The sequence below is a fragment of the Amblyomma mixtum genome, chromosome 8 (genome assembly GCF_055824585.1).
Source record: "Amblyomma mixtum isolate Tamu chromosome 8, ASM5582458v1, whole genome shotgun sequence".
Lineage (NCBI taxonomy): Eukaryota > Metazoa > Arthropoda > Arachnida > Ixodida > Ixodidae > Amblyomma > Amblyomma mixtum.
The window spans coordinates 119,186,939-119,209,630 of NC_143019.1; the positions used below are offsets into that span (position 1 = coordinate 119,186,939).

The window sequence follows — 22,692 nt, forward strand, 5'->3', positions numbered from 1 at the left end:
CTCTTTCAACACATCTGTTGTCTTTGAAATTCCAAACGAACCTTTCTTAGTTTCACCATGCGGATGGTCAGATTTAGAAGGAGAAGAGGAAGCACGACGCTTCTGAGATGGAGTAGTCATTTCAACATCTGTCTGACAAGCGTTAGAGAGGGAGCATTAACACTTCTTCTTGGGCGAGTTGGTGCATACTTGATTTCAAGAAAATAGCGCCAGAGCATGCAAACCACGAAAAGACAAGGACGAGACACAAAGCGCTTTGTGTCTCGTCCTTGTCTTTTCGTGGTTTGCATGCTCTGGCGCTATTTTCTTGAAATTAGAGAGGGAGATTTGGTCAGAGTCATTTACACCCACGGACGTGGGCCGAATATTATCAGCAGTTGCAGAGGAGGGAGGACAGGTAGACGAGGTGAGGTTAACTAAAGCCGATGAAGCAGCCTGAGCGGAAATGACCTGGGACAAGGCATCGCTGAACGTACTGATCATGCCGTCAAGTACACCAGCAACAGCCTTCTCCACCGTAGCAACAACGGACTTAGTTAAGGCTGTGTCCACATCAGTAGTGGTCTTGCGGGCAATACTTGCGTATGAGCTTTGCCGTCTGTCAAGGCGGGCGTATGCATCAGCGGGTGAGCAACTGTCACGCTGAATAATGTGCAAGATGATCCGCCGATCGGCACCCTTCGGCCAGGTGGGGTCGTCAGCTGTATGATCAAAGCGGCAAAGGCAGCAGCTAAGCGACTCAGAAGTGCAAATGTCGCGTGCTGATCACCGCCGCAAACCCGACAGCGCGTTGCGGACTTGCAAGATTTAGCACTGTGACCGAACCGCCAGCAATTTTTACACTGTAAAGGACGGGGCTGCAGTGGGTCTACACGGTACACAATAGGCCAAACTTCGATCTCGGACGGACAAGAAGACCCTGCAAATGTTGCAATAACCGACTCAGTTGGTGTACGAGAGCTTCCAGCCTCTCTGCTGCAGCGGTAAACTGAGAAGATGCCAACACCGGCGTCATGAAAGTCTGCAAGAATTTCCCGTGGTGTAGCGGAAGGATCCACACCGCGGATAATTCCTTTTATGCAGGCAAGCTGCTCAGGAATAAATACCTTCACCGGTAGTGAGGCGAAAGAGGTGCACTGCAGCAAATCGGCAACACAATCCAAGTCAGCCGATTTGCACAGAATTCCTCTCTTGCCTTGCACCTCCGAAATCTCAAGATAGCGGCTGGTGGCTGCCTTCAGCTGCTAATGGATCATTCGAGAGTTTTTTTTTAATTACACCATTTCCTACATGGACCAGCGCCACAGGAATAAGCTTGACACCGTTTTGACAGAAAGACGTTAGCGGCAGATTTTCAGTCGGTAAACTGGCGAACCAGGTTACCGGACCTGAGCCTGGGGAAGACATAGCCATGGCGGAAAACCTACAGAACCTTCCAACCTACATCCAAAGGGGGGAAAACCTGGCCAAATCCCCCCCACCCGTAACGGCCTCACCAAAATTTGAAGACGGGCCAGAAGACGCAGAGGCAGGCCGTGGAACAGCAGCACCAACAGGGATGACAGGGAACAGCAAACTCCGGCGAAGGAGGACAGAAGAACGCTTCAGGCTGCCGAGTCCGCCGAGAAAAGCATCGGCGGCTTAGCGCCAACCTCTTCTTTTTCGTCCGGCGCGGTGCCGTGGCCTGCGACCAGACCCTGGCGCGAGGGGCGCCACACTATTAACAAAACCATTACTGTCCAACGCTGTCACCACCACTTTGACCTCGAAAAAGTAGGGGCTGCCTAAAAAAACTACTTCCTCGAGTTTACTGATTGGGGTGTGCTACCGTCCACCTGACTCAAGGATTTATTTTATGCCTTATCTTCTTTCAATGATTTCTGCCGTTCTGCTGTTACCACTTCCAAAAGCGAGTACTTTACTAGCGATCTCCCGTCGCCATTGCAGGCTAATTCTAGAAGTTGTTTGAAGCTGTGTCACCCAAATATAAGCATGACTTCATACAGACACAAAGTATTAATGGGTTGCCAGTAGCTGACACTCACGGTCCTGCCACGTTTCATAGATTTTTTTCCATCAGGCGCATGATTGATGTATGCCAGCTTTCACTGATTCTGACTACTATTCATGAAGCCCACCAGCATTAGTGCTCGAAAAGAATTGAGACAGTTCCACATGTCTGGCTGTTTATAACTTGTCAACCCTTCGTCTTGATTCTTTCACAATATGTTGGCCTCCTAACGTTCTCTCATTACGTGAACAATTTACAGTTCTCATTGACTCTTCGTCACTACTATGTGATGTAAACTCAGACGCACGACAGGAAAGCTTACTCGGACCCTTACTCTTTCTAGTTTACAATAACGACCTTCACAATCACCTTTCATCCCGTTTACGTCTTTTCGTAGTTGGCAGTGTTTCTCCCGTAAGATGACTTCAGAAACTGACCGTCTTACCCTTTAAAGAGATCATAACACTCTCGTTCATTGGTTGAAAAATTGGCACAACTACCTAAACGCTACTAAATGTAAGTCTATGAATTTTAGCCGTAAACATGATATTGCTAACTTCAATTACTCTATAAATATTCCGTTTCTATTTAAAGTAGTACAAATATCTAGGAGTTCAGTTGAGACAAAATCCTTGATGGTCTTGTAACATTTGAAAAGTCTGCAAGAAAACTTTGGGGAAATTAGGCTTTACACGCCGAAATGTGCAAAGCTCTGCTGTCTTCGTTCGCAATCCCGCATATCTAACATTTGTTGGTCCACGGTTAAAATTCCTCTCATCTATATGATGTCCTTATCAAAAATATCTAATTGAAATGGTCGAGTCCATTCAAAGCCGAATGGCCGGGTTCATATTTAGCAGAGTCTCCCAGCTAAAAGCCCTTGAGATATACAGATATTTGAAATTCTTGGTTCAATTTCAATTTCTGTTTCTTTCATAAATATGTTTACACCTGTCCTTCATGTTTCCCTCTGGAATCATCTCACCGTTCTTCATGGCGCTTACATATTCATTTCAGCTTCAACCGCATATCTGGAAAGACTCTCTAATTTAATTCATGTAGGTTCACGAGAGCAATCAAGCTCTGGAATGATGTTCCTGATAAGATGTTCTCTTTTTCTGACCCTGGAGAGTTTAAACAGCGCTTACGTATGCATAGTATTGCTCTGAATTCTGTACTAAAACTTCTGTTGCTCCAAATGTTTTCTGATGTACCAGTGCTTCATTCCACTTGGTGCTCGATTTTGCGCACATTTGCGTTTCGTTTTTGTTTGTATTATCAATTGTCTGCAAATGGTAATTTTACTCAGTTTTGGATCAACTTGTGTTACTTTTGTGTTTTTGCCTTGGACAGCGTCCGCTGTATATCTATGATGGTTTATTTTTTTTTTGTATATTCCTTCACATTAATGTGCCTCCTCAACAAAGACCCTTCAGGGCATTTGTGGTACAAATAAATAAATCATTAAAATAATAGAGGGCGACAAGTCGCGGTAGCGTAGCGAAGAAGCTCTTTGGGAATAAAACCAAAGAATTTTCATATTACAATGGCACAAATGCTGTGATATAATGACTCCTACTTGCCGCTTGTCGAGCTGTGGCAAAGCTAGCAGGAGATAGGTCGGCATTCGAGATCGCACAGCGGAACCAAGGCGAGCATGGCACAATTCAATTTTTTTTCTCAACTTGAAATGCTTGCACATGTTTGCACATCGTGTTGCCGTGCCCGGTGAACGCATTGCTGCTACAATGATTAGAAGAGCACTGCACACTGTGGGCAATATGGCCTGAGATTATGGTAGAAGATGCGCTCATCGCCACCTTGCTATATTCTTTTCGCTGTACAGGTGCGGTCAAAAGTAAATGGAAGGCAATATTCACGAAAAAATTTAATCATTTACACCCCAATTCATGCATCCTTGAATACATATGTGCAGCTTGATTGTGATTGTGCGAATTGCACTGTGCACCAACAAGCATGGACCATTCTGCTGAAGATTTAAAGAAATTAAATTTTTTGACAAAATCGCCTTCCATTTATTTTTGACTGCACCTGTACGTTCAGTTGCGCTAGTTGCTTCCAAATTCCTAAGGAAAAACAGGCTGGCAAGTGCCACATATTTTCTCTTTCTGGACTTTCTTTACTTTGTTGCTACGTAATAAAAAAGAAGCACATCAGTGCACTTAATCTATGTTGTGAAGTGGAGACTGAATCTGCATCTTGCAACAAATCCTGCTTTAATGACAGTCTTTTTCAGTCCTACAGCAACATCGTTCGCTTCAAACATCTTCTCTTATTTTTCCCGAATATTTTAAAGAGATAGCACCAGTATCTATTGTTCTACAATGTTTGAATGACTGCACAAAAGTTCAGTGTAGTGCCCAAAGCCACTAATTTCTATCAGAGCAATACGATACTCAGTGGTTTTTAAACACATATTTCTGCTTTTTAGGCGAGCGCGACACTTATGAGAGGACCGCGTCGCCCAGAGTTTAATCGAGGCAGCGACTGGAGATGAAACAGGAAGAAAGACGTACCTTTTGTTTTGATCCAAGTGCTTCACTTGAGGTGCGCTCTCGCTTGTAAGCAGTTCCTCAGCATGCTTCAAACACACTACGGCGGTCGGGTGGCCAGGCTCATCGCGAGTCTTCCGGAATACCCCGACATCGTGAACAATTTGAGTCAAGCTCAGACAGATATACGGACTGGGACGCCATCTCTCCCTTCAGAGCAGAAACCTTGGCGGCCTTGCTCGGGCTAGAGGGGAGCGAGAATGCCTAAAAGGGCCCAGGAAGGGGTCGCCACAGTTTTATGCACGACTAAAGAGCCGCACGTGCTTGCATTCAGCGGGCTTTCGCGACGAGTCACACAGATTAAAACATCCGGTAATTCCGGCCCGCCGACGCCGGTGCCAAGTGTGCCCGGCTGTACGACATATCAGACAGATTAATTGGCCCACCCAAGACGACCGAAGCGGTGGGTGTTTGTAGAGTGATGCGCAGTAAGAAGAAGATGCGTTATGCGTTTGTTGATGTTTTTCTTAGTGACAGCGGCGACCAAAATGCAGGCTGCATAATAATCACTTCATTGGCCTTGACGCTCCACAAAAAGCGCCCCCTCCCCCCCCCCCCCCCCTTCCACCCCTTCTTCGAGGGCGGCATCAGATAAAGTAGCTCGGAACCGCACTTCTGCATAAAATTTGGGCGACGGCGGTGTTGTGATTTTGGATTAAAAGACCAAGTTTTAAATTTAATTTTTTTTTTGATGTAGAAAGAATACAAGTTTTTTGTTTCTTGGTAATGCTGCATACACGAGAGAGGAAAGGTAAAGGAATGATCAACCAACCCCCCACCCCCTGCAACGTTGGGAGTTGGTTGATCACTGTTCGGCTCCATAGCTTCCGTACTTTCACCCCTCCGCACCCCTAGCCCAACAATAAGCAGCCCACCACTCACGGCATGGGGAGAAAAGCCCGCCTCTTTCCCTTTCCTGCCTAGAAAAAAAAAAGTTGCTTCCGATTACAGTATTCGGACGTGTTCTTCCACATTGACGTAGGAGTGCAACCGCAACTAGCGCCGTAGACATTCCTCTTTGGTTTTCTTCAGCAAATGCTCCGGCGCATGGTCTCGAGGCCAGCGCTTAAACTCTTTGGTGTTCTAGATTATATGTTCTGCATCTAATCCTTGTTCTGCACTCAGTTACCCTTGCACGCCATTGCGCTATCATCGCTTCTCTCCCCCCCCCCCCCCCCCCCATTGCCGTGTGGCAGCAAGGCTTGGGCGTCAAGAAGAGAAAAGAATGTCTGAGACCGAATAAGAATAGAACTGAACTTCCATGCCGTGGCGTGGCATCAAGGCATGGCATGCTATTTGTTCACGAAGAAATGACAAAGGAAACCGTAGCATAAGTGCACCAAAGTCACATGACCACCCAAGTTACAACACGTGGCTGGTTTTTCGCAGTTTATTCTGAAACTAGGCATTCACCGGGCGCTGGAACCGGAAGTGCACCCAGAAAAAAAGAGAATTGATGAATATCTAATGACCTATTGTGCTTTTCAAGTTCTATAAATTCGATTCATGTTGAACTAATACAGTCGTCAAGATCGCGGTTGTAACATGCAGCGTAGAGTGAATACTTGAATGTTTCACGAATTTCGGCTAGTTATTCGCAGAACCGCGTACGCCATCTCGTTATCTTTTGCCACCCGAGCCCAAGGCACTCTCGATGCAAGCAGCATGCACGGGATCAGCGCAATCTTATTTATTTTTTATTTCCTAAAAGCACGAAACCGAACTTCCTTACCGGAGGTCTTGTTGCGACCACAGTGCGTTTCTAAAACACACTCTCTTCGATCGAAAGATAGAAAGCTACGCTTGTGTGAAGTAAAGCGTGTGGTTTAGAAGGCGGCCGCATTTCATGCGAGATCTGCTGCCATATACATCGTGTTAGCAGGGCCGGATCCAGTTTAGCGGGCCAGCCGTTTGGACGAGTAATATTGATCAGAATTTCCGGAAAGGAAGCATTCGGAAAACTCCCACGTAGTGTTTACTCAGGTAGTGGCGCTCAGGGCATCAACGGCTCTCAGGGAGAGGGTACCTCCCTGAAGGCAGGAACGCAACCGAACGGGCTGTTCGCGTGCGAGAAAAACGAGCTTGCGTGCCAGAGAATGCGAAACACCTAACACGTTAACACCAGAAAACGAACGCATAAAAAGAACACAACTTCTCCTGTTATGTCGGTCGAGGTGAATACATTTGTGTGGAAAAGTACATCAAGCAGGCGTTCGAATTCTTTGAAAACTGTACAGCAGGCAAACAAAAATAGTGTCGTTTGCTTGTTGCACTTATTTTCCACAGCGCGAAAGGTAAAGAGAAAAAGAGAGTAAAAGAATTTCAATTTTCTGGCCTGATGCAAACGAAGCTACTCTTTCAGATTAATCTGGTAGTAATTATTTTCAGACAAAGAAGACTCAAAGATCATCATAGAAGGCATAAACGCGAACCCCTGTAACCGCTATAACTTCTACCCAGAGGGGAATAAGCGAGGCATTGGAGTTTTTTTTTGTAAACTACCCTCTGCAAATGCACAAACCAACAGACGCCAAATTGTACCAGGTGTAATACTACTGTTCACGAAACACCGCTTGGCAAGTTGTGAAGCGAACGTGGAATGTCTTAGGCTGCAAGGTATTTAGCCTTTGTCGCAGTTACATAAAGTCATACCTCGTGAAAACATCAAAACATAGAGGCGCACATCGAGCAGAACAAAGTAACTTCTGAAAATACTGTGGCGCAGTGACGACAACACTAGAAAGGGGAAGACAACACATGCGCACAGTACCAACTGCTTATTGGAAGAAAAGGGGCCTATTTATAGCCCTCACTTCCCATCAAACTGCGCTCTATCGCTCTCAGCCCAGCCAGTAACACATAATATGCAATCAACAAGGCTAAATACAAATGGGAGAGCAATTCTTCGACATTTGCACTTAAAGCACTAACTTATAACAAAGGTTAGAAAAAAGCAAGCAAATGTTAGCAATAGCAGCGTCAGTAAATTGTAGCAAAAGCAGTATCATGCATTCGAAGCAAAAGCAGTCATTACCATAAATGTGAAAGCGAAACAAAAAGGAGCTCTTCTCTGTAGCGATGTCACCTATAGCAACCGCTAAAATTTCTCGTGCAAGCATGTTGTAGTCAAAATTCTTTTTCTTCACAGTTACTGATTCTGTGTTCGCATCTCTGTACTCTTGTTTGTGCTTATATGTCCATAATGCCTTGTTTTTCAGTAGGCTAGAATAAGCCTTACGTAGAACTTTGTTATTTGATGTAGTGTTTCATGTATGTCTTGGTCTTTCTTTATTATTTATATACTCATCGTACATTTATGATGCAAATTTTTGTCAAGTACTTTTGTCTTTTTTTCCTGAGTGTGTATGTATTTTCCGATGTATGTTCTTCCGTATGTATTTTCCTCTCTATAATGCTTACTTTTGTGCCTACTTTTCTGGATTTTGTTTTTTTTCCTCTTCCTTATCAACAATACTATTTTGTACCGGCCCGCCGGACTGTTGTAATTTGTATGTTTGTTTGTCATGTAGTAGGGGGCTGAGGCCCTGTCAGGCAACATTGTGCCTTTAGCCTCAGCACCTTCTTAGGCAAATGTCTAAGCAACAAATAAAAAGAAAGAAAGAAAGAAACAAAGAAACAAAGAAACAAAGAAAGGAAGAAAGAAAGAAAGAAAGAAAGGAAGAAAGAAAGAAAGGGAAACGAAGTAAAATACCAAAAACAAGTAACAAAAAAAAACACCACAACACCACTACCTATGTTTTGGGCGTACGGCGCCAAATAAGGAAGGCTGAATTATTGCCGGTAGAGGTCTTCATAAAAACGGTTCCAGCGAGCAAATTTTATTTAATCGAAGAGCTACAGAGTTGTGACTGATACACGTGCTCCCTTTCTTTTTAATCATAAAGACTTCCAGAGTTGCACGCGCCATATGATTGCGACTTCTTCCTACAACCGTAATACTGCTAAACACTCGCATTCTTTACAGTGAGGAGGCAAATGCAACCGCCCTCCGTTCTCTCGAGCCCTGATTTTCAGTCATGCTCCAACTCGCCCCACAGGCCGTCATTCTACAGTAATTTCTATTGCAACTTATTAGTGTGGCCACTGGACCCATTGTTTTGTTAACATAGTCAACCAGGTGCGAAATTGAGGCACCGCGGAGGCGCATAAAATAAAGATCGATTCAAGTCAGGGGTACATTGGCAGAGTAGCTCTCCTTCACGGCCCTAGCGGAGCGGCGGTTTTAGCTGATGACGGCATAAATGCGTTCTTTGGAGAAAGTAACCGCTGATAATCCTATCACGTCTTCTACGATTTGGATCAAAATTGAAGAACGCCATTGCAGTTGTGCGCGAGTAAAAAAAATTGAAAAGTAAATGGGGAGTAAAAAAAGACTGCCTAGTCATGGGCATTAAAACAACCCGAAAAAAATGAAGACGGAAAGAAAAGAGTAGACACGACCATATATTTTTCCTCTTCGTCTCAACCGTGCTTCTTGGAGTGTCGTCATCTGGAGGGCGTAGCAGCGCCCTTGTTAAAGTCGGGCGAGTTGGAACCGCGCGCGTAAAGGCCGAAAGTGGTTGACCCCACAAAAGCGAAAGCATCGCGTTTTAGAAATTGTAAACGTGGTAGGACAATTACTAACGACCGGCTATAAATCAAGAATTGGAACTAAGCGCTTGTTAAAAAAGTCAACTATTATAATTCAGGTACTGTGTTTACTTGTTCACAGCTCCCTTACAAAAATGACTTTTGAGCTTCAGTTGACGCCTTGTTGAGCTCCTGTTGAATCAACTGGAAACCAACATGAACTCAATGTATGTTGAGCCTACTCAACACCTGCTACACGGAATTTTTGTTGAGCGTAGTCAAGAGATTAACTGTTGAGCAATTTCTGTTGAATTTAAGTTTAATCATCTCAAGGCAGCCGTTTCTAAGCCTAACTAAATGAAATCATTTCGACATGCATCGTATAAACAGAACCTGATCCCATTACACATATTAAGAACGCATGCAGCACCCGTAAAAACTCTAATAAACCGCTCAAAGTCATTTTCTTCCATAGAAAAAATTGCTAGTAGTGCAATATGCTCATTCAGGCATACCTACTTTGGAGGATTCGTAAGTCCTCTCATGAAAAAGGGCGCTTAATTAATGCTTTATTTATGTTGTTTATGAATGAATCAAGGTCGTCAAATAATAGACCTTGCATATGAACTTGATTACTTGTACTACATATAAAATAAATAAATATTGATAGTAATAACTGATATAAATTTGCTGATCGGCAGGCCACAACCTGCGCAGGTCCGGACACCCCTGAGTAGGACTATATAAGGGCGAAGCCGAGGTTGCACTTAAGATCGTAAGATGAACTCTTAGTCAGTTCATTCTATTAGCCTAGTGTGCATTACTGTCCCATGCTCTTTATCTGATGGATGTGTAGGCTAGAGTGTATGTATGTATATATATATATATATATATATATATATATATATATATATATATATATATATATATATATATATTTACGTGTTTGTGCGTATGTGTGGAGCACTACGTCACAGGGGATGACGGCTTCATGTTAACGAGAAATAGCAGCAATGAATATGAAGATACCGCCGAAAATTGCATTAGTAGTCGGTCCATCTGGCGCAATGCGAATGTATTCCCAGGATTTTTTTGCTTTTTTACCCGAGCCAAGATTCAGAATAGCGTGTTGACTCCCGTAATTACGACATGAATTCAACATTAACGCAAAGCAGAAATTTCATTGAGAATGCTCAACTCTAGCACAGTGGCCACTTTTCCAATGAGTTTCAACTCGGCCTCAATAATTCACCAACACTAGCCCATCCTGGTCACAACAAAAATTCAACATGGCGTGTTGAGTCTGCTCATGAGAACTTCAACACTGTCTCAAGAAGCATTTTTGTAAGGGCTCTCACCTGCTTTCTGCTCTCTGCCAACGGTAGAATTATTACAATGCCGCAGATGCCGTCTCTTCAGTTCAAGAAGCCCAGATTTAAAAATTGCTTCACCTGGGCTGAAACAGCTAGTCGAAAATCTGAAGTGTAATTCAGGTGCAGCTCTTTCGTCGGCCGGTTTTGAAGCTGCATGAAGCTCTATGCCAGTAAGTGTTGCGCCAGAGCTCCGGGTGTAATGAAAATTGCGCATGCGCTATGACAGCAGAGCGAAACATCCGGCGCTTTGAAAATTGATATTCCAGTTTGTTTAGAAGAGCAGTCTTATCTCTCAAGAGCCTTCACCCACCTTCAGTGAACCTTAAAGGGATACTGAACCAAACTTTTGGAGCTGCTCTTTTGCATGTAAACAAGAGCTTGACTGCTAAAATTGATAAATATTACAAGCATTTTAGACAAAAAGGCGGATAACACGCTTTTTTTCGCGATTTATTGCCGTATCGTTGCACCTGGCGGCCGCCTCTGGAAGCTGCGACTAGACGTCATTACACCCGCGCGCCCACCGTTCTCGCAGGAGCACGATTGCCATCGCTGCTCGCAGCTTTTCCATGTCAGTCGTCTGCTCACGGCGTACACAGATATGTCAAATGCTAATCGATGCTGTCTACATACGATAACCGTATGCACGCTTACGTCCGCTAAATGCAGCTACTTTTTCCGGACCTAACGCCATTTCTAACATTCTCACTTTTAAAACAGAAGCGCGACGATGTTCAGACTAGTGGCGCCAACTGGTGGTTAAGAGGGGAAGCATTGTTGTCATAAAAACGACACCCCTCGTAGCCTAAAGGGGGCAGAATCGTGACTCTAAATAAAAAATGAAGCAAATTTATTACTCGTAAGTTTTTTTATGGGTGACAGGAGACGAAGCGAAAGGCCGATGGCCCGTTTATGGCCAGTGAACGCGCTGAAGAAGCCAGTAACAATGACGCAACCAGTCCGAAGCGAGGTTTCATGCATCGAAGGGCGCCGCCATATTTCTCGCCGCTGGAGGGTGCCATGACATCACGCTCTTAACCTCGCGCTGGTCGGGAGGGCTTGGCGCGCGCTCATGAAACATCAAAAATAAAACCATCCGCTGAAAAATATGCGCAGTGACGACTAGATTTCGGTGTAATCAAATTCCGATAATCTATTTTCAGCGTTTTTGTTTAATTTTCAGATTTTGCTTCAGTATTCCTTTAAGGACAATTCGTATGGATGCCTGTGCTTAGGAATGCCACTTCAGCGCTATTGAGGGCGTGGTGATGCAACCTTAACGCGCATTAGCGATAAAGAACGCCTGCCTGAAGGTTGTGCCAGCACACCTTCAGTAGTCCTAACTCCGGTTGAGATGACATTCGTAGGTGAACAGCTGAAACAGTTGATAATGAATAAAAATAACACGCATGCTCAGTGATCATCCTTTTCGTTCATTATTTTCGTTCTTGTAACATAAAATGTCAGTCAAAAGTTGCGCAACGCACGGCCGTTTTCTAGTTCCGTCCTTCCAACAAGTCAGTGCTTTCAAGCTACACAGCAGCGGTGTACCAACTAACTACTTTTGTCGCCTGTCTAATCTGTCCAAATTACTTTAACTCTGTATGCCACAAGGATGTGGACTGTAGACTTCAGTTTGCCTTAAAATTCAGCATCGTGCACGATCCTCGGAAGTGCAGATATCATGCATCTTAATTTTAACCCCTCGTTCGGTGTCTGCTATGTCATTTTTCTCGTCTTTCGTTTCAGGTTCAGTTTTTCGCGTTCATTATAGCTGGTCGGGGCTCTTTATGGCATTTATAAGATGCCGTATTTCAGCTATCACTTCGACTTTTTTCCATGAATAACAATTTTCTTATCACCTGCCTGCTTCTTCCCTATCACCGCAAATCACTTTGGGCCGCTATTTTAATTATTCACCTCTTATCTAACACGGAAACATTCGAGCACCACGTTGCCGCGGTAGAATCGTGGCGCATATGTGCGGTTAACGGTTACTTGTGCTCAGACGCCGCCCCGCAAAATGGGTTGAAACCAATCTTGTATCTGTGAGGTATGCAAGGAACTCCATTTGCAGTTGTTTCGAGGTCTCGCTAAAATAACTAACAGGAAGAAATAAATAGTTGAGTGGAAATGAAGTTTAGGTGCAATAAATGGCGAGTGGATTAAAGCGCGCTGCTTTTTGGATGCGGAAAAGGCGTGGTCAACTTCCACGGTATTCGGCCGTGGGTGAGAAAAGTCCGATGGCCTTGGAAGATATAGGCGAGCGACCACTGGGGAGAGGAGACGAAAAAAGCGTCGATGCAGCAGAAAGTGCGCCCACCTTAACGTGTGCTGAGGATAAATTCGGGAAAACTGGTTGATGTCATCTGCACTGAAATTTTTTCCCGGGCCACCCCGTCATCCGCCAGAGGCATGAGACGAGACGCTGGAGGCCTAAGCACCTTCACAGGAGGGTTTCTGTAGTAATGAAAAACCAGATCAGTGCTACATCGGTAGACGGAACATAGATGCTGTAGGGCGCCAACATATATAGTGAGCATGAAGACAATGCCGAGTGGAATGCCCTATATGTATCAGCAGCGCAAGAAAGCTTGTAAGATTCCCTTCTCTTATAGGTGGACCCTTTCGAAGCCAATGAAGGGAACAGTTTTTTGCGCTGGGAAAGCACTCTGTATGAAAAAAGAGGGGGCGATGATTATTTTGTGTTGCATGTTAGTGGTGCTGAGTTGCCAGGCCTCTATTTGCAGTACTAGATAGCGATTGTTACAAATATCAAATAACCCTGTATATCTTTCATCAGTGGCAACGTTTCTGCTCCATTCTGAGCCAGGGGCAGCTTCGGCGAAGATAGCGTGAATAACTGTACAGAGGAAGTAGTTGTTATCGACAGTAAGTGGAAGTCGATGTACTCCTGCTCTCTACTTCACAACACTCGGGCCACGTGCGCTGTAAGCAACCAACAAAGATCTTTTTACTAAAGACAGTTTTGGCAGGGTTGCACCACTTATATTATCGAGCGCACCACATAATACCGTCGCTACTCAAGCCTTCAGCTTGCTTTTATGGCCGAACATCTTCCTTTGTTGTTCGCTGTCTCGATGTTAGTGCGCCCACATCTGCCCATTAGTAATGTGCTGGAGGAGAAGCGACACATGCAGAATCGCCCTTAAGCTAGTTCTTTAGGTTGGTAAACACGTCTGCTCGGCTGTTATCCATCACGTCGAGCCCACAACACTTAGAGAACGCACGCAGAGGGCTGAGTAGAGGGCGAAGTTTACTGTACACTTCTCGAAGGCTCTCTACACAAGCACAAGCGACAGACAAGAGTTAATTTGAGAAATCATTGCTGCCGCTATGCACTGCTAAAAAGGAGTCTAATTGCGGGCGTGTGTAGGCAGGCGTGGTGGCTCTTTTTGCGCATAAGAAAAAGATGCTTTTAGGTATACTTTATTGATTAAACGAATCAACATGCCGGCGCAGTAGCCCCCTAGAATCGACTGTATTAACCTTGTGGATAGCTCGTAGACCGCAAAAGCATCTTACATTGACCCATACGAAATCGTCTCCTTAGAGTTGCTTGCGCTGCTTTCCACCTTTCCGCTAGTGCTGAGCTTTAAACTCTGCACCCCTTGGTGCGCTAAACAAACCAAGTGAAAGATTTCCGATGTGATAGTTGCGCCGACACTTTCGACCTGTCGTATCTCTGACAAACAAGAAATTGAAGATGCAGCTAGTAGAATGCGAAGTTCGTACTGCAGTGAACTTTACAAAACCGCGTAGAGATGCCAAAGCCCGCTATTTTTCAATGTCGATTCTGCGCGCAATAACGTCTCAGATCCTAGAACACTGAGAAGGTCACAATGAATCAACAAAGGTTGAAGAAGCTTGAAGGTCACAATGAATCACGTACTCGTGCGGAATAAGAGGGGCATTGCAGAAAAAATATCATAGCAGTAAACAGGCTAATTAGAAATTGATCTTGAAGCCATCAATGCCGATAATAGTTTTGCGCAATTAATTTTATTATCAATGCACTCTGATGTGCGCTGTTTCACCGAGTTCCCACGCCATCTTCTGCACGTTAAACCGGATCTGCTGCAAATATATATTACCACATTCCTGGGCACTCTCGTGGCGCCGTCTCCCGGCCGAACTGCCTTAACTGCTATTCTGGCTAGCCTTAGCCATTGTGGCGGGCAGTGCTTCTTCTTCGTCGTCTCTTCTGTGTGGTGCCCTCGGGAGTCCGCTGCTGCCTGGCGCTTCACAGTATAACGTGTCCTGGCCGTCCCGACTGTCTAGCCGTGACATATTTGGTGGAGCTTTGCTGGGTAACGTCCCATGTACACTGACCCCGAAGACGCCTTTGAAGCCAGTTCCCAACGCGTAGACACAACCTCCGTCCACAAAGCGAGCCGCCGCCTGCTAGGCCTACAGCCAGAGTTCAGCGGCCTGACAAAACCAAGGAAGATGACATCAACTACTGGTAGCCAGACCACTCAACGTTTTGGAGATGACGCTCCGTTCGTGCTCCACGCGCCCCGGTCACCGCCGACGTTTCATGGAGACCGGTTGGAAGAAGTTGAAGATTGGTTGCCCAGCTTCGACCGTGTGGCAGCCTTCAACCAGTGGGACGGTGAGCGGAAGTTGAGGAATGTCTACTTCGCGCTACAGGACTCGGCAAAGATCTGGTTCGAGAACCACGAGACCTCTTTTGCCACCTGGGAGGTTTTTCGGCGTGAATTGCTAGCGACATTCGGAAACAGTGAAAGAAAAGAGAAGGCTGAAGTCGCTCTGCACTCCAGGTCGCAGCAGCCAAATGAGAGCGTCACCATGTTCGTTGAGGACATGATGCGTCTCTGCAATCGAGCCGACCCTGCTATGGCCGAGGCCAAGAAAGTGCGGCACTTAATGCGGGGTGTCAAGGAACAGCTCTTTGCTGGACTTGTCCGCGACCCTCCAAGGACAGTGGCCGATTTCACAAGGGAGGCAATGAGCATGGAGCGCTCCTTGCAGGAACGCGGCGCGCAGTACGGCCGGCAGGCCAGTATGGCAACCGCTCAAATCTGCACGCCCACGAAGCTGCCCTCAGAGGATCTACGAGAGCTCGCCAGGAGCATTGTTCGCGAAGAACTAGCAAAACTCCGCTTCTAAACCCCACAGCCCAGCGTCGCTGCACTGTCGGACGTGGTGCGGGATGAAATCCGGCGAGTGGTGCAGCCAGCACCAGTGGTTCCGGAGCCGCAGCCCTACATCATGACCTACAGCGAAGCGCTTCGACGGCCTGCGGCAGTGGCACAACCTTTTTCACCTGTGCCGGCTGTGCAGTACCCACGTCCAGCTGTGCCCACCACCGTGCCGCAGGAATTCCGGCCCGCAATGCCTAAAGTGGATGTGTGGCGTACGCCGAGGAACCGACCACTCGGCTACCACTGCGGTGAGCCCGGTCATATCCTACGCCACTGCCCCTACCGTCGCATGGGTTTAAGGGGTTTTACTTCGGACGCTCCTCGCCCACGCTACGGCGAGCGACCTCAGGAGATTGAACAGTACCTGAGTTCCAACCTGCAAGCTCCGACTGTGCCGCAACGTCAGTCTCGATCCCCATGGCCACGGAGATTCTCTTCTCCCAGCCGTCCATCAACCTCTGGCCAATTCAGAGGCACGTCCCCACGGCGGGAAAACTGAAGACGCCGTCCTCTGGGGGTAGGGCCGCCGCGGCTGGAACGAGACAAGAGCCTCCACTCGACGATTTGCAGCGACGACGAGACCAACGACCACCTGACCCGATGAGCCCACCGACGAAGAGCCAGCGATTGGCTTCAACGGAAATCCCAGTTACCGCCGATAATTTAGAAATAACCGCACTAGTGGATACAGGCGCCGATTTCTCTGTGGTAAGCAGCCGGTTAGCCACGACCCTCAGGAAGGTTTTGACACCTTGGACGGGGCCGCAGATCCGCACAGCCGGCGGCCATGTTGTGACGCCGACCGGCGTCTGCACCTTGCGAATTCAGATCCGCGGCGTCACTTTCCCCGGCTTCTTTGCTGTGCTTCCTGAGTGCTCTAAAGATCTGATACTCGGTTTGGATTTCCTCCGGGAATACGGGGCTGTCATCGACTTTAAGGAGCTCACCGTCTCGTTTGCCGCACACCGCACTGTTGCCGACGAAGCCCAGCAAAGCAGGACTAAGTTGCGGGTCTGCGATGATGACGTGTGATTCCGTCGAGAACCAGCATGTTAGTAACTGTGGAGTGCGATGACAGCGTCGGCCCCCATGGTATCGCTGAAAACATGTCGCTGCTCCTGGGTCGGCAAGTGTGTGTTGCTCGCGGGCTTATAGAATTGAACAAAAAGTGAGCCGAGCTTTTGATCACAAATTTCGGTTGTGAACCCCAACGTTTACCGGCCAACACAGCGATTGCTTATTTTGAAGAACTCGGGCAATGCGCCGGAGAGTACTCGCTGACGGGGACTACAAAATCGGCAGAGTCAACGATTGCTCCTGTTAAACTCGACGTGAACCCGAATCTCCTGCCTAGTGAAAAACGTGACCTGCACACTGTCCTTGACTTTTTCCTGGACTGTTTTGCGTCAAACTCCAGACTTCGACAAACGCCGATAACAAAACACCGAATTATAGTCGACGAAAGCCAGAGGCCATTACGCCAGTCGCCGTACCGTGTATCTTCAAAGGAACGAGAGGCAATTCGAAAGCAAGTTCAAGAAATGCTCCAGGACGACTTGATCCAGCCATCGAAGAGCCCGTGGGCGTCGCCTCTGGTCCTAGTTGCAAAGACAGATGGGACCCTACGGTTTTGTGTTGATTATCGACGCCTGAACAAAGCAACTAAGAAAGACGTTTATCCTTTGCCGCGCATTGATGACTCCCTAGACCGCCTGCGGCACGCCAAATACTTTTCATCACTCGACTTACGCAGCGGCTACTGGCAAATAGAGGTGGACGAACGTGACCGTGAGAAGACCGCATTTATTACCCCGGACGGTTTATACGAATTCAGGGTGCTTCCTTTCGGTCTATGCTCAGCTCCGGCAACTTTCCAAGGGATGATGGACACTGTGCTTTCAGACCTCAAATGGCAGTCCTGCCTCTTGTACCTGGATGATGTTGTCATCTTCTCCGACACTTTCGAAGAACACCTCAGCCGCTTACGCGCTGTTTTCGAAGCTATCCGGTCAGCCGGTCTCTCCCTTAAGCCAGAAAAATGTCACTTCGCTTTCGAGGAGCTGAAATTTTTGGGCCACATTGTGAGCGCCAAGGGCGTTAGCCCAGACACCGACAAGACTGCCGCCGTCGCTGCTTTTCCCATTTCTGCTGACAAGCGAAGTGTGCGCCGTTTCCTGGGTCTCTGCGCCTATTATCGGCGTTTTGTGAAGAACTTCTCCCGAATCGCTGAGCCCCTTACCCGCCTCACCAAAGATAACGAACCGTTCTTCTGGGGTCGGGAGCAACAACTTGCCTTCGAAGAGCTCCGCACGCGTCTTCAAAGTACACCCATACTTGGGCATTTCGACGAGGCCGCTGGCACAGAACTGCACACAGACGCGAGTAACGTTGGCCTTGGTGCGGTCCTTGTACAGTGGCAGGATGGTGTCGAACGCGTAATCGCTTACGCAAGCCGCACGTTATCACGATCTGAGGTGAACTATTCCACCACCGAAAAAGAATGCCTAGCCATTGTGTGGGCAGTAACGAAATTTCGCCCCTATCTGTATGGCCGCCCTTTCCGAGTAGTGAGCGACCACCACTCGCTGTGTTGGTTGGCAAACCTCAAGGATCCTTCAGGGCGACTCGCACGCTGGAGCCTCCGACTGCAAGAATTTGTTGTCACCATTGTGTATAAATCAGGGCAAAAGCACAGTGATGCAGATTGTTTGTCCCGCGCCCCACTTTCAACCAACAGCGCGGACCTCGACGACGATTCCCTTTTCCTTGGGGTCATCTCCGCGTCCGACTTGGCTCAACGCCAACGCGACGACACTGAATTACGGTCCCTGATTGACTATCTCGAAGGAAGCGCTCGGACTCCGCCCCGAATCGTTTCACGCGGACTGTCATCATTCTGTTTACGGGACGGAATCCTGTACAAAAAGAACTATGGGCCGACGGAGGCTGTCTATCTGCGATGAAGTCTTGCAGGCGTGCCACGATGACCCTTCCTCTGGCCACTTTGGTTTCTCCCGAACTTTGCCACGCATACGGCAAAAGTATTACTGGCCCAAGCTCGCGGTGGTTGTGAAACGCTACGTCCGAACTTGTCGCGATTGTCAACGTCGCAAGACGTCGTCGACTAAGCCGCCCGGACTCCTGCAACCTATTGATCCACCCCACGTTCCTTTCTACCAAGTCGGCATGGATTTACTGGGGCCCCTTTCCGGAGTCTTTGCTGGGTAACCGGTACATTGTGGTCGCCACCGACTACCTCAGTCGCTGGATGGATGGATGGATGGATGGATGGATGGATGGATGGATGGATGGATGGATGGATGGACGGACGGACGGACGGACGGACGGACGGACGGACGGACGGACGGACGGACGGACGGACGGATGGATGGATGGATGGATGGATAGGAGCGCCCCCTTTGAAACGGGGTGGTGGCAATTGCCACCATACTGCGAGACGAAAGCTCTTCCCCGTGGAACAGCGACGGAAATTGCCGCCTTCTTCATGCACAACATCGTGCTTCGTCATGGCGCACCCACAGTCGTTATAACTGACAGAGGGACGGCCTTTACCTCGGCGCTGACAGAGGAAGTTATGCGACTCAGCGGCACCAGCCACCGACGAACAACAGCTTATCATCCGCAAACTAATGGACTCACTGAGCGCCTAAATAAGACAATCGCCGACATGCTTTCTATGTATGTCGACGACGACCACAGCAACTGGGATGCAGTACTCCCTTACGTAACTTTCGCATATAACACTGCGCTGCAAGAGACGACTCACTTCACACCGTTTCACTTAGTCTATGGTCGCGAAGCCACGACTATGCTCGATGCAATGCTTCTTCCTGGTAGTGTAAACTCGGCTGTCGTGGGGGCCGACCGCTTTGTTCACGAAGCTGAGGCCGCCCGCCAACTTGCTCGGCAGCATATTCGGCATCAACAAGCAAAAGACGCTCACCGTTACAACCATCGCCACAGGGATGTCACTTACCAGCCCGGAGAAAACGTTTGGGTGTGGAGCCCAATCCGCCAACGATGGCGCTCTGAAAAGCTGCTTCGGCGGTACTTTGGCCCCTATAAAGTAATACGCCAATTCGGCGAGGTAAACTATGAAGTTCTCCCTGAAGGAACCGTTCGTTCCTCTCGACGACCAACGTCCGAAATTGTGCATGTCGCACGAATGAAGCCTTACCACGCCCGCTAGCAACTCACTCGTCTCTGCCTGCGGGTGCCGAAGACTACGGTGTTCAGCGTGCGCGCCCGTCGAGATGGTGGTCGGCCAGAACCGCCTCATGGAATCCTACACTCGCCCTGCTGTGTAACCACAACACGCTGCCGCTTGAATACTCCGTCGGACAGAATACCCACGCCTCGGTTTCGGGAACGCTCAACGACCGCGTGCTGCTCGAACTGGAAGTAACAAATGTCCAGACGACTCAGAGCTGTCTCTCTCCTCGCATACCAGATTAAGACGGCCGAGACAGTGGATTACGCACCCGTCGACGATAACTGCTACATTCACCAGGACTACTGACCCTCTGCACGGGCACCCCATGAACAGCAGGTGTTCGTGTGCCAAAATCCCGTGCCCGGGGAGCCCCCATCGGTCCCCGCGACCTGCCGCGCCGAGGGCGGCGCTTTCCAGAGGGGGGAGCAATGCCACATTCCTGGGCACTCTCGTGGCGCCGTCTCCCGGCCGAACTGCCTTAACTGGTATTCTGGCTAGCCTTAGCCATGGTGGCAGGCAGTGCTTCTTCTTCGTCGTCTCTTCTGTGTGGTGCCCTCGGGAGTCCGCTGCTGCCTGGCGCTTCACAGTATAACGTGTCCTGGCCGTCCCGACTGTCTAGCCGTGACAATATGCTTTAGTGTACTGTCGAGATGTGGAGACTCTTCATTATTTGTTTTGCGGACGGCGTTCTTTTCAATCCAATGCAAAAATTGTGCGGGATATGGTGCGTATATATTGCGTTTAAGGCTGCACACAAATGTTCGGTATAGTGATCGGACACCAGTCGTGTGGTTTGAGCGTCATTTGGCCATAGGCTTTATGTAGAGTTTACAGGCATAAAGAAAGCGATGCAGGCAGTGTATCATAGAGCATCGGTAAAAAAAGCCAAATATCCCGTGGACGAGGGGTGCAACCTGCGACAGATTTAAGCTTCACGCGAGTGCTCAACTTTGAAGTTGTCTCTGCTGGGCCTGTGGGGGCACTCTGCAGTTTCTCTTTGTAACCCTGAACCTGAAAGAGCCTATCTGAAAGCAATTCCCTCTGCATCAAGGTACCTACGAAAAATTGCGCATGAAATGTAGTTTATACTTCGCTAAAATTTCTGTCGTAAGTGCGTAAAGGAATTGGGCTGACGGGGTTCAATAACTGCATCGGTGATAAATCCTTGCTTTAAGTTCCGCGAACTCTTTGCTGCTCTGTGTCTGTTTTATTTCATCGACGCATATTTTCTTCTCTTTCCAGTTCATGAAGCTTGTTTAGGCCGCCTGAGGCCGCGAATTTTAACACGCGAATTTTTTTATGTTAGGCCATTTTACAGGGATCAAACATGGGCTAGCACTATCTATCAGTCGCTCTAGAGGCTCTGCGCTTTCATGCAGTTCATTTTAGGCCTGTAACCACTAAAGTTAATTATTAATTTATTTGTTCCGTGCATCGCCGCGTCGGACATTACAACCGCGGGGTTCTCATTATAAGGCATTATAGCGACATCCACCGCCTTTTCCCGGCCCCTGCAAAGGGGCTGAGTAAGACGGAGGAGCGAACTTTAAGGCGCCTGCAGACAGGTACTCTACTCTGTCCTGCAATCTTAAAGCATTACGATCCTAACACGGATGGGCGATGCCCACACTGTGGGGAGACCTGTGATATCTTCCACATGGTGTGGGCATGTACTCAAAATCCCCACCTCCCCCCTTCCCCTACCCCTTCCAGAGAGGCATGGGAGACTGCCCTTCTCAACTGCTCCTCGCTTGAGTCCCAAAAGGCTCTGGTGAAACGGGCTAGAGACGGGGCATTGTCATGCGGTGTCCCGGACTAGGGACGCCGACCATGTAGCGTGGCCACTCTGTGGCTCCCAAACTCTATTTCAGAAATTAAAAGTTTTCACCACCACCATTTAACTACGCATGCAGAAATTGTTCCAAGTCGTGGAAAAAATGCAGAATTTGAGACATCGCATGCAATGCGGGCTGGAAGGCTGTTTCGGTCTTGAATAATTCTAATAAAAAAGACAGAATAACGCAAGACGTCACCTTTATATGAAAATTTCCTGACCTGCAAACAGTGGTCCTGTCGCTCCTATATATAGTGTGATGCCTGTATATATTTTTTCGTACTTTATGCGCGTTTTGGACTAATAAATAGCACGGAAAATTTTCAGATACAACCGGCTACAGCGGTAAGGTGGAAAGTTGCGCGAGTTGAGTGTTATTCATGATGTAGTTACCGCAATGTCGTTATGCCCAGTTTTCACTGATTTTAGGCTACCTCCGTTCCTTAGAGCAAGCTCTAAGAAACGGAGGCAGCCTAAAATCAGTGAAAACTGGGCATAGGTAAAAACCAGATGTATGCGCTAAAAGACAAAAAGGGCAATATCATTAGCAATATGGATAAGATAGTTAAAGTAGCCGAAGAGTTTTAGACAAATCTATACAGTAGCGAATGTAATCATCAAGTTACTGAGAGAGGCAGTCGAGCACAGCAAAGGGACATCCCACCAGTAACGAATGATGAAGTAAAGAAAGCCTTAGGAACAATGCAAAGGGGGAAAGTAGCTGGTGAGGATGAAGTAACAGCAGATTTGAGATTGTGCTGGAAAGACTAGCCACCCTGTATACGCAATGCCCTGTGACCTCGAGAGTACCAGACGCTTGGAAGAACGCTAACATTATCTTAATTCACAAGAAAGGAGACGTCAAGGACTTGAAAAATTACAGACCGA

General features: G+C 47.6%; 2 pseudogenes across 1 annotated transcript in view; both read right to left on the reverse strand.

The window, feature by feature from the left end:
• Positions 1-4,718, reverse strand: part of LOC149334089 (dermonecrotic toxin StSicTox-betaIB1i-like) — a 63,509-nt pseudogene extending 58,791 nt beyond the window's left edge. The window contains exons 1-2 of the transcript XR_016285202.1: positions 4,549-4,718; positions 1,497-1,684 (exon numbers count right to left, since the gene is read on the reverse strand). The product of XR_016285202.1 is annotated as a dermonecrotic toxin StSicTox-betaIB1i-like (transcript). The remainder of the gene's footprint in view (positions 1-1,496; positions 1,685-4,548) is intronic.
• Positions 1,605-22,692, reverse strand: part of LOC149334090 (uncharacterized) — a 56,667-nt pseudogene continuing 35,579 nt past the window's right edge.